Here is a 12,548-nt window from a genome sequence, read left to right as displayed (position 1 = left end):
ATAAACACTGAAAATAAGACACTAAAACCAAAGAGCCGATCCTCATAAAAAAGAAGAAAATAAGACGAAACAAAACAAAACTTTAACAGAGTAACAATTTCAAGATGGAAGGTCCACTGAAAATCTTTACAAATGGCCCAGCAAGCAAGACATTGAGACTAAACTTCTAAATGAAATCAATTAAATGAACTATGAGAATTCCCTTGATGGAAAGATTCGTTGAGTCACTAAAATCAGTCTAACTTGGTGCCAAGATTAATTTTCTATTAAAGAAAACGAGATAACATTTTACACGTGACTGCAAACTGATATAGCACATAAATGGATCTCTAAAACCCACTTACCAGTTAAATGAGTCTTTTCTCGCTCCACTAAATCCCAAATAGCTTGCGAACCAGAAGCCCGTAGCTATCGAGTGTATCCTTCCTGCTCTACGAAACAGAGAACAGACACAGTGTAGAAGGGGTGAGGCGATTCTCCTATTCTGTAATAATGAGATCATAGAGTAAACCTCTCAACTCCCCCGACAACACCCAAACCCCTTTACCGTATTAGCTCAAATCTCCACCACTCCTCATACAACACTTAAAAGCGTTTCCAGTCGTTAGGATTAATGTGAATTTCCTCTTTAAGTCACTGACAGATTTTAAGCTGTGTGGTGTAATCCATGGAAGCTTATCGAACTCCAAGGGACATTCGTTTGAAAGGTTGGATGATAATTCGGATACAGGCGGTATGCGGATTCCATCGCAACTCTTTTAATACGATTAGTAGGAATAGTGTTGGGAATTTTGAATATTATCCAATTCCAGCTCGTAGCCATTGATATACCTAGAAATACATTGTGTGCATGAATCAGAATCATTGCATGGAGGTCAAGTCGGCCTTGTGCATGTGACATATGGGCCAACTGGTCCTTGTGCATGTGACATATGGGCCAACTGGTCCTTGTGCATGTGACATATGGGCCAGCTGGGCTATATGCATGTTACACATACATCAACTAAATACTTTGCGTGGTACACATAGAGCAAATGGGTCTTGTGCATGTGGCATATAGACTAACTGGGTTATATGCGTGTTACACAAATATCAACTAAATACTGTGCATGGTAAACATAGACCAAATGGACTTTGTGCATGTTATATATGGACTGACTGGGCTATATGCATGTTACACATGTATCAGCCAAGTACTGTGCGTGGTACACATATACCAAATGAGCCTTGTGCATGTGATATTTGGATCAGCTGGGTTATATGCATGTTACACATACATCAACTAAATAATGTGCGTGGTACACAGACCAATGGGCCTTGTGCATGTGACATTTGGATCAACTGGGCTATATGTATGTTACACATACATCAGCTAAGTACTGTGCGTGGTGCACATAGACCAAATGGGCCTTGTGCATGTTACATATGGGTCAGATGGGCCTTGTGCACTTTACATATGCGCTAAATGGGCCTTGTGGATGTTGCATAGGGCCTAAATGGGCCTTGTGCATGTTGCATATGGGTTGATTGGGCCTTGTACATGTTACATATGGGCCTGACGCGCCTTGTGCATGTTAGATATGGGACAAATGGGCCTTGTGCATGTTACATATGGGACACATGGGCCTGTTGCACACACACACACACACACACACACACACACACACACACACACACATATATATATATATATATATATATATATATATATATATATATATATATATATATATATATATATATATATATATATATATATATATATATAAAGATATGGGCCTTGTTCATGTTATTAAAGGTAATAGTGAAAGGACACTGTAATTACACGAACATTTAATTACAAAATCATGGGTATACATACACAAGTAATTACATATACTACATAGACGATGCAGATAGTGATCTTATCTAAGGGTACATTTCTCAAATGTTCGTATTCTCCGATGTCAGCAGAAATTTTGTTTTCATCATACTTGTCCAAGATACAATACCGATTTTATATATCTTCAAAAAGGAAACCAAAAATAAATGAAATGGTTATTCGTCTTCCAAATAACTACCAATAGGAAAGCATCGTTCATTACGAGAACAATGTATTCTGATCCATCTCTACAAGTACATAGCCCAACGATAGATACATGTTTTGATTTTGTCAAAGCAGATATCGGGGTCTATGTACAATTTTTTACACATGTACTTACAATAGACAAAATATGGCAGCTTTTTTGGTAGCGAATCTTTATCGAACTGGTCAGTGTCATTTCTCGCCAAAACTGACGCTTCTTTTACCGCAATAATTGGGTGTTCACTATATAAAAGAAAATTATTATGGAATGTTGAAGTAGTTGTTTCCTGAAGATAAAGTTTCACATTGATATATCTATTCATCAGTCGGTCAAGATTTTGTCGGAAGTGCAAGTCGGGGCACGAGTTAAGACAACTAGTCCTTCGAATGAGTGACAATGCGGCGGCCATTTTTTTTTTCCCTTCGTTTTATTTCAGCTATTTGTATCTCCAAATATGCATATCAAAATGTTTATGTTATTCTCTGTTTGCACGCATAGCTGGATTTATATCAAGACGGTAATAAATAAAAACACCAGTTCGGCACTGAAACAAGACAGAGCTAACACTCGAAAAAGTAACACTGATTCTTTTCTATAGTCCAACAGCCCAGTGTACTCTTATAAAACCATATATACGTTCCCTGAATTATTTAGCGTAGGCTTATAAACAGTGATCATGCAAACGATGCTGAACTGAAAGCTAGGTTACTGCATGTAGACTGAATTACTGGCACGAGGAATGATGGTGCACGGTACGGCAATTGCATTATCGCTCTGTACCTGATAGCGGCAGATTCCGTGTCTGAGTGTACTGACACATCCTTCAGCATATGTTATATGGAATCAAATTCGCATTCTCTAAAACCTCTAAAACAACATTATTCATTTTTTTTAAAGAATGTGGAGACCATTTTTACTGTCGTGCGGTTATGCGTATCATCGTGCGTCAGTAACTCTGTTCATCTCCAGCAACACTACTGTTGGACAAGACTTAAAAAATTATAAGAATACGTTATATAGTATTTGCTTACTTTGTACCAGCTTGTTTGGTCTCTTGTTTGTGAGTGGACTAACTCAAAGGGAAAGGACGACATAGAAAAGAAACTTGGGACAACGCATGCATAATGTTTCTTTTTTGCAGAGGACCGCTCCGGTGGCCTAGTGGTTGGAGCATCAGCCTCGGATGCGGGTGGTCGCGGAATCGAACCCTGGCCGAGTCATACCAAAGACTTATAAAAAGGGTTGTATTACAGATGCGTCGCTAAGAGCTCAGCATCCAGAGGTTACTGATATGACTGGTTGGCATGGTGTCAGGATAATGTGACTGGGTGGGACATCATGTTACATGTCTACGACATAATGCCACCGTGCTAGACATCACTGTTAACTGCCATACTGCAGACATCGTAGTGATATGACTGAAAAATTGTTAAAGCTACATTAAAAATCCAAATCACATACACACTTTTCTACAGAGATCTATCGTCTTAATCTAACTCTGCTGTGAGAGGGTTCAGGGCACCCAAGAGCAATGTTCTTCAGTGGTGCCCCCTACTTTGCTACAGAGAACAGTTTTTATGAGTTATCCCCCATACACTTTTTTTTAAAGAATAGCCCTCGTTATACTCAGGTGTTGGCGATATACAACGAAACTTTCAGCTGTAAGAAAAGAATAACCCTCCCGACTGCGCCCTTCTTCTGTTGAAACATATTTTATTGCAAATGAGGACGGGCTAAGAGTTCTCAAAGCTCGAAGTAAGCCCTTCCCCTACAATTAATAAAAAATTGACATGGATAGCGGCACTAAATGAACATACCATATAATTATATGTCAGCAGAGACAATTCAGGTAAAAAAAAGTATGAGAGAGATGAATAAATTAATAACCGTGGCAGAAACTGGACAAACATACATAGCCAATATTCATAAAGTGGCTTACAAATTAATATCGCGTCTTTTTATATTAAAATTTGCAGTAATTAATCGGGCAGAGAAATACATCAGATTGCCTGGCGCCCGGGGTCAGTTGCACTCGCCCGCCCACCTCGAGCCACCATTGCATCTACCCGAATATCTCTTCTGGCCCGATAATTAGGCATTCTTAAAACTAATGCCTCCAATTTAAAATCATAATTACGCATCGTATGCACGCACAAACACACGCAGAGAGATTATTTCATGTGCCCTTCTATATATATTCAATGCCCTGCATATATGTTTCTAGAACAATATCTGAAGAATAATTTCACGGTGCATTATGTAATGATAAACCAATTGTAAGAATTAGATATGGTGGCCAGTATATTTGATGGAGGAAATTCACAAGAAGAACCATCTACCCACGGGTAGATGTGGGTCGGTGGCAAGCCTTCTCACATACCCAAGTTGACGAAGCCGAGACTCGAACACAATCCACATGGACAAAGATCAGACGGGAGTTCTCTGCAAAGGTGAGCGCTTTATACCAATTTCACACCCGGGCGCCTTCCGTTTTGGACGAGTAACGATGAAAAGATTTTCAAGATGGATACTCTAGTGGAAAGTTGGCTATGAAATCTGGATACAGTTTATATTTATTACCAACTAGGCATCATAAGAAGTCTTGTGGTGAAAACAGAATGTCGACAGATCCTGCCGTCCCGGAAACGTAGCGGTAGGATATTCAAGACAGCCATTACGACAGCCGTATTATAAGTCGGATCGGCATCATTATCATTGAGGGCCTACTGGACATCATACGAAGTGTAGTAAAACACCAATTTGATACGACCATCCATTTAGGATGATTAGTGGTACTATTTTCAAGATGACTGCTGTGGTGGCCATTTGGACATCGGATCGGCATCATGTTCATTTTGGAGCAACAAGAAATCATACAAAGTCTTCCAGTGAAAGCCCCATGGCAGTATTATTTGTCACCCACTAGTAGTTGCCACAATATTTTCAAGATGGTCATTGAGGTTACCAAATTGGGACATTATCGGCACCATTTTTATTTAGGACAAACTATTCACCATAAAAAGTCTATTCGTGAAAACTCCGTGTTCATATGACCATCCATTTTTAGGAGGAATAACGGTAACAGTATTTTCATCAGCAACGTTTTCATTTAGGAACAACTAGACCACGGAATGTGTGTGTGTGTGTGTGTGTGTGTGTGTGTGTGTGTGTGTGTGTGTGTGATTTGATAGCAATCCTCGAAGTAGTTTAGGATGAGTAGCGATAACAAGCCTGTGTTAACAGACGAACGGACGATGGACAACAGAGTACACCATAAGTTCTTATAGTCTATGATCAGAGGAGCTTAAAAAAGAAAACACTCACTTTAATCTACTGTTTACAAAGAGTAAATGTCAACCAAAAAATTGAAAACCTTAAACTTTTCCCCGTTCGTTTATCAAAATCAGTAAAATTAAACTTTGAAAAAGGCCATCGAATAAAGCCAAGCACATGCTGTTTAACATATAGAAGAGAATTTTAAATACAAATTTCCTTTGTAATGCCTTTTACGTACAACTTTTAACATAAAATGTAAATTTCTGTCTACCTAGGATAAATCTTTAACTGTAAACTTGTTCTCATAAAAGGCAAAAAAAAGTAAAAGTTCGGTGAAGGAACGCAATAAAAGGTATGTGCCAGTGTATACAGTGATATTTTAATGCACAATTCCTTCATATGGACCACAATCAAAGCTTTCAACAAATTTTAAAATGCTGTTTACATCAGCTGCCGCCGCCGACGCTGGGGTCATAGCATCAGCTTTCGGTCATTTCATATAAGCCAGTTGAAAATGGTTTCTCTCCTCATACATGACAGCAATTTAAGGTCTTTTCAAATATGATGAAGAGAAGCTTCCATTACGATGTTTCATTCAACAGTGACTCAATAAGACCCATACAGACTAAATGTAACTTTCGTTAAAGAATTCGTCGAAATTTGATAGCAACTCACCATTTGGATCGGTACTGGTATACAGCGTATACCCACTAGCTCTACAATCATCTTTCTTGTTTCGTCTCAATTCAGATGAATGATGGTTAATATGGTATGAATTTCACTGAATCCTGATCCTTACATCCATACGTTATCTTGTCCATTTATTATCTTGTTAATTATTGGTTTAGTGTGACACATTCAACACAGCAGATTCTTAACAATACAGGCAGACGTCCAGTGTGTAATCGTTTACTGAGTAATACAGCCACAAGACCAGTGTGCAATTCATTTACCAGAAGTCCAGTGTGTATCCACTGCCATTTTCATACATACGAATATGTCGAGGGGAATGAGATCAATTAGACGCTCGGAAGATACATGTACCTTTTAAAAGTCTTCTTTTATCAACCACTTTGTAGTTCTTTTGTCGTCCTTAATAATCTATATATCTTGACACTAACACATTTGATACCTAATGTTACTAGAGTACTGACCCATGGAGCGAAGAGAATTGTGCCTTATAAAACAGTTCCTAACAGATAGTCGGGTTCTTAACCTCTCTAATTTGCAATGAAAATGAGACCGGTATTTGGAAAGCTAGTTATCTCGGTTTCACAACTTGCACCCGAGAGTTTTCTTGTGGATAATGACACTCGTTTGCAGATAAGTTTTCTTGCACCATCCGCCTGATATCGTCCGACTATCTCAAAAAGTGTACCTACCGTATTGAACATTAAGTAGTTCTTGTTTTAGTCTGTTAACAGTGGAACCTTACATTAAACAAATGCACGGAAAATCGTAATTGCAAAATGCAAATTAACCTTTAAGCATACATACAGTATTGACTGTATTGATGGCATGTAGTTTTCATATGTGGATCAGTATTGTTTTTTTAAAAAAAATATTTTGAATCAGATTTTGATTTGAGCCGGTTCTGCTTTTAATAAAATATAGTTAAATTCTGTTCGACGCCCAGTAACTCCTTTTTTTCTGGGTCTACATAAGGTTGTAGGAATCTAAGCTATGATGTCTTTATCTTCAACTCAAAAAATCATCGCGTTACAGGTTCGCCTAGAATAGTGCTTTGGATCACAATTCCTACAATTAACGGATTGTATTTCACAACCTCCAAAATATTAGATTGTTACTTGCCACCGTGGCAAAGAATTATAAAACGTACATTGAAGTTAACGTGATCGATCGCCGACTGTTCGGCTTGTTTTACCTCCCTTCGGCTTTTAACGAGGATTATTATTGCCCGATGTGTGTAGAAAGGAGAACTTATCTTTATAATTTCGCTTGCATCGGACAGATGCTGAATTTACCATGAACCACAAAGCGGTGGTAATGCATCACGGCTGGGAGAATGTGTCCCCATCTTTCCCTTCCCTGTGGAGAAAATCTTTATATCTTAACCCTAATATCAGGTATTTCAGCGGTTCCTGCTTCTTTTTAGACGTTTTGTTCTCTGTTTATCTGTGGAGAGGCGAAGAGTTAATTCGTCTTTTCTGTAACCATCGAAAAAGCACTTTCCCCAATTTTTTATGTCAACCATGGAAATATCATTTTCCCAACCTTTTCTGTGACCCCTGGAAATATCACGTTTCCCAGTTCTTTATGTGAAGCATGGAAATATTACTTTCCCATTCTTTTCCGTGACCTATGGAAATATCAGTTTTCTCAGTTCTTTTGTGAACCATGGAAATATTACTTTTCCCAGTCCCTTTATGTGAACTACGGAAATGTAACTTTATCAATGATTGTGTGATTCGTGGAAATATAACTTTCCCATCCTTGGTCGTGAACCACGGAAACTACATTTTCCCAGTCTTTCCCGTGAACCATGGAAATATCACTATCCCAAAGTCTTGTCTAAATTACGTGATTATCACTGTACTAATCTTATCTCTTTTAAGCCATGAACAGATCACTGTTCCACGGTTTTCTATAAAATCCCAGAGCAACAGCAAAAGCAGCGAAATGTTACCCCGTCATCATACATACGGTGGAAGTAAATTGCAATCCAACCAATGCAAATATTATTGATGTAATAATGCTACTTAGAACACAAAACTTGTGTCTACTACTAAATCAAGGCTGTGTGACTAAAAATTCTAATTTGAAAGCTGCTCGTGGATGGAACAAAAATTAACCGATAGTATACGGCAACTGTTAATAGGCAATGACCTTTTACTTGTACAATCCATACTTATCGCCATGTAATTGGTAGACACGACTACACAAGCTGACACGCTTGTTCTTAATTCTGTAGAAGATGCTCTAAATTAATTGGCCTATACACTTATCAAAGTGTGACAGTTCAGTTTCCCATTTGCCTTCCGTCTACAACGCGAGGAAGACATTATGGCCTACAAGGTAAATGCAAGAAAGTACGCACTAACACGACTTTCTTGAACCATCCTCCCCTACCGTATTATTATTAACTGAGGACATGTACTGGATGCTCTGTGCCAAGAAAGAGTTGTTCTAATAAAACTACACCATTGCACCACGGTCTGACACAGCTATCAACTGTGCACTGATTTATGCTAAAAATGCTCCGATACTTTAGTTTAAATGAGGCCAACATCACTTGTTACCACGTAAATAACTGCAATCAAAATTACACTAGAGTTTCAAGTCACCTTTCCCATAATTCCAAGCAAGACGAAGATATCAGTGGGTAACACTTGGTGATGCTATAGTTCAGTTATTACGGGCACGTATTATTGAAAAAGTTCATATAAATGAAACAGAAGTCGACTCTGCAACGAAGTTAAGCTATAACAGGCATATATCAATGAGAATATTCGTTGTTTTAATAAAAACTCCAGAATTCACCACCCTCTTTATTCTATGTATTACTTGTGTGTGTGTGTGTGTGCGTGTTTGTATGTGTGATTTGTATTTTTACGTAGCTTGAACAATTATTCAGTCATATCGCTACAATGTCTGCAGAGTGGCAGCTGACGGCCAGGGTTCGAACCCGCGACCTCCCTCATCGGTGGCGGACGCTCTAACCACTAGAACACCGGAGAGGTCCGGCAACAATGCCTGAATCCTGGTTTTGTTTTATTTTATATGTGCTTAATTACACATTTGTCTGGTCACTTTCATCCAGTAGAGACTATCAGCAAATCTGGTGACAAAAATACACATTTTCCGGCACAAATGAAGACTGAAAGAGGAAGATTGCCGTAGCAGTCTATTTGTTTAGGTAACTATTCAAGTTGTGAAGTTGAATTTAGGTCAGATTTGATAAATATACTCTGGGAATACAGTTAACATAATGAGACAATGAATGTATCGAGATTGTTTCAGATAATCCATGATTTTAACATCGACGTCATCTTCTGTTATTTAGTCTATCAGAAGTCGACATTTGTCCATCTGAAGAGGCCATTTGTTCTGTATTTACCTGAAAGATCTTATAACTTTGTAACGTCGCCCTCTCAGTAAGATGGGGTGGTTAATTGGATTTGGCTCGCGTTCTCTAGGGGATGACCCCCCTCGATTTTATAGCCCGATGTGAGCAAATAGATAGAATATCAACAGAGACTCAGCAAGACTGTTGGGAAGAAATAATGCAATACGAGCACCCTTAGACAAGAAAAATAACTGATAGCGACAACTCCAATTCAGTCCAAGTTATGTTAATAGAATTTAATAGCAATGTCTAATTTGGATTTATTTCATTATAGTAACGAGTGGTGATAAGAGTGCAATATCACAACTGATTGCATCACCTTCCTCTCGTGACGCGTGTATCACGTCTTCCTATTTTCTAGTTTTCCTAATTTGAACACCTCTTCTGTTCCTGGACCTCATAGTCCTTTATTCTGAACACGTCATCTATTTACAGAATTCCGACTTCCGTCTTCGGACTGTCCTGTCTTTACCAGAAAGCTGTTTCCTTAATGCCGTTCTCTTTCAGAAATTGTGAGTCCTATCACTAAACACTGTCTTTTCTTACAAGAGAGCCACCTGGTCCCTTTTCTTGTTTAACGAGGAAAGCACTATTCTGTTTAGGCTTCCTCAGGGCCAAACTTCTCCTCTTTCATGAATTCGGACTATGGTCGTCACTTTAAATTCACATTACTTCCAAAGTGTACGCCTGAATATAATCTAACCAATCGTAAGCAGCGGTTCCTAAATTATCCCAAGATAATCATAGCTTTCGTTAGACGTTGGAAAGTGCAGAATCTCTAAGCTACGTTGCATATAAATTTTCCTTTAAAAAATGATAATTTGATATGGGTTCCTATTAAGCGGTTATGGTTGGTAGCTCAAATGTTTACTTTCTAAGGGCATCGTTGCAATGCTCCGGTCAAATCTCAATAATTCGTAGATGCTAGCCTTTTCAAGTTTAACACTGACTTGGGAGGCAGAAAAGAAGAAAGGTCGAAGTGATCCTTCACAAAAACTTTTCTGGCTTAAACTAGATAAAATTGTAATGCTCAATGCATTAAACTTTAAGGTTCACTACATGTCAAAATTTGACACTTAACAAACTTCAGTGATGAATGCAATCAGGAAATAGTCATACTTTTTGGGAAATAGTGACATGAAATACGAATTGACATTTAGTTCCTGGATTTTCTAAACGGTTTCAAAAACTTAGAACTTCATGGATTGAAGTCCAACACAGAGAAAAGGATAAGGTCTGAGAAATTCCAACGTTTTCTCCTACCGAAAACTGGCTTCTGACCCATGTGTTAAAATTATGGATTGCTGTAAATCAAAGTCCAAGGAAATATCCGTATACAAAATTGGAATAACGGGCAATTCACTCATGCAAATATACCGACCCCTTCTCCTTGATGAACACTAATCTATAGTAATGAAAAAGCGCACAACTCTCATAACAACAGGGCGAGTACCATGGTTTGTTACAACCTCCTCCTCCTGATCATCAACAACATTTTTCAGAACCTACTTAAATAGACATCGCATTATTATCTTCCTGTTCCCATCTTCTGTGGGATGAAGGATTATTAAACCCGGGGAAGACAGAAAAGTATTGACATAGATATATTGACAGAGAAGTATTGGCATAGATGTATTGACATAGAAGTATTGGCATAGATGTATTGACACAGAAGTATTGGCATAGATGTATTGACACAGAAGTATTGGCATAGATGTATTGACACAGAAGTATTGGCATAGATGTATTGACACAGAAGTATTGGCATAGATATATTGACATAGAAGTATTGGCATAGATGTATTGACACAGAAGTATTGGCATTGATGTATTGCGACTCTCCACATTTATCATGTTGGATTTTGTCGTCGGAACATGACAATAAATTGGACATGGGTCCATTCAAGTGCACATTGTACTCGAAGCATGCGGTGTGAGTGTTCCGTGAGGCTGTTTTTATGATCATGCCTATCCATGCTTGTAATATCTGGCAAGAAATTTCTGAAACAAGAAATGTTTCGGATGACCAAAACTGTTTAATAACAAGGGTTGCGTTAAACCAATGCAATCTTTACAACTTGCGTTTCGCAAGTGTTAAAACGTCAGAACTGATTCGTATTCACTAAGCGAATTATGAACAAAATCTTTATGCATGAATTATATTAATGCTAAAAATGTTCATTTTTTGGCGGGCGGACATTAAATAGCTGTTAAGTCACGTTAGGAGATGAATCGCTGTTTACAACTCCCACTATATGAAGGACAATAATGTAAATACTCGAATGTACACACTGACTGGATAATATTCCCACAAGCGAGTCCAAGACCCATGACGAATAAGAAGGTAGGTGGTTCGTCGTGAGAAACTCACTAAATAAATGATCACAGGACTATCAAACGATTCATTTGATACAAACATGATGGAGGGAAAACTTCTCTCTAAGAACGAAATATGAATATCAAATCTTGATATAACAGTCATCGTTGTAGGTATATTTCTCCAAACGAGACCATTTCCACGTCTGACTCGAGACTATGCCCTATAACATAGGAGCCCTTTATAGCAAGTAAGAAAATGTCGATGCACGTGTTCATCAAATTTCTTGAACAGGAGGATAAAGGAGCGGAGCGGATTATTGTCTTTGGTTTACGATAATCATTTAGTTTTGTTTGGTTTGGTACCTTACGGTACAGCAGCACAAGCAGGCCAGTTAGTACCGAAACAATTGGAGTAAAGTGACTTGCCCACGGGCACATCCTGGTATCTGTCGATTTTGTTCACTAATAAGGATTTTTCTATGCGGTAGGCTTTAACAATTCCATTTAATGATTCTGAAGTAAAATTCTTCACTTTCCCATTTCCTCGCTGACTGTATATGCCAGTGAGATGATTTGCAACAGGAGGGAAGTGTTTCGACTCTTTTCTACCAAGCACAGCTGTTTGAGACATCAATCTGCCGAAATATTTTTAATATTAGTAACAACTGGCACGTTTCTAACGGGATGCTATTGCCAATTTTTGATTTCTTCAACACTGTTCTGTGTTGAAAATGCCGCTCTGAAGATGAGTGCGTTTTATCTGCACATTGTGGAAGTATGTACACATGGCACATATTCTG

The 12,548-nt window shown here is 38.3% G+C and overlaps 1 protein-coding gene across 1 annotated transcript in view; it reads right to left on the bottom strand.

The window, feature by feature from the left end:
* LOC149803315 (uncharacterized) overlaps positions 1-502 on the bottom strand; it is a 58,805-nt gene extending 58,303 nt beyond the window's left edge. The window contains exon 1 of the mRNA XM_089953016.1: positions 345-502. The gene's annotated coding sequence lies outside the window, so the exon portion shown is untranslated. The remainder of the gene's footprint in view (positions 1-344) is intronic.
* Positions 503-12,548: the final 12,046 nt, after the last annotated feature.

The sequence above is a fragment of the Sinohyriopsis cumingii genome, chromosome 3, assembly GCF_028554795.1.
Source record: "Sinohyriopsis cumingii isolate HCF-2022 chromosome 3, ASM2855479v2, whole genome shotgun sequence".
Taxonomy (NCBI): domain Eukaryota; kingdom Metazoa; phylum Mollusca; class Bivalvia; order Unionida; family Unionidae; genus Sinohyriopsis; species Sinohyriopsis cumingii.
The sequence above is the reverse complement of the archived record's forward strand: the minus strand, read 5'-3'. Positions and strand labels throughout refer to the sequence as shown.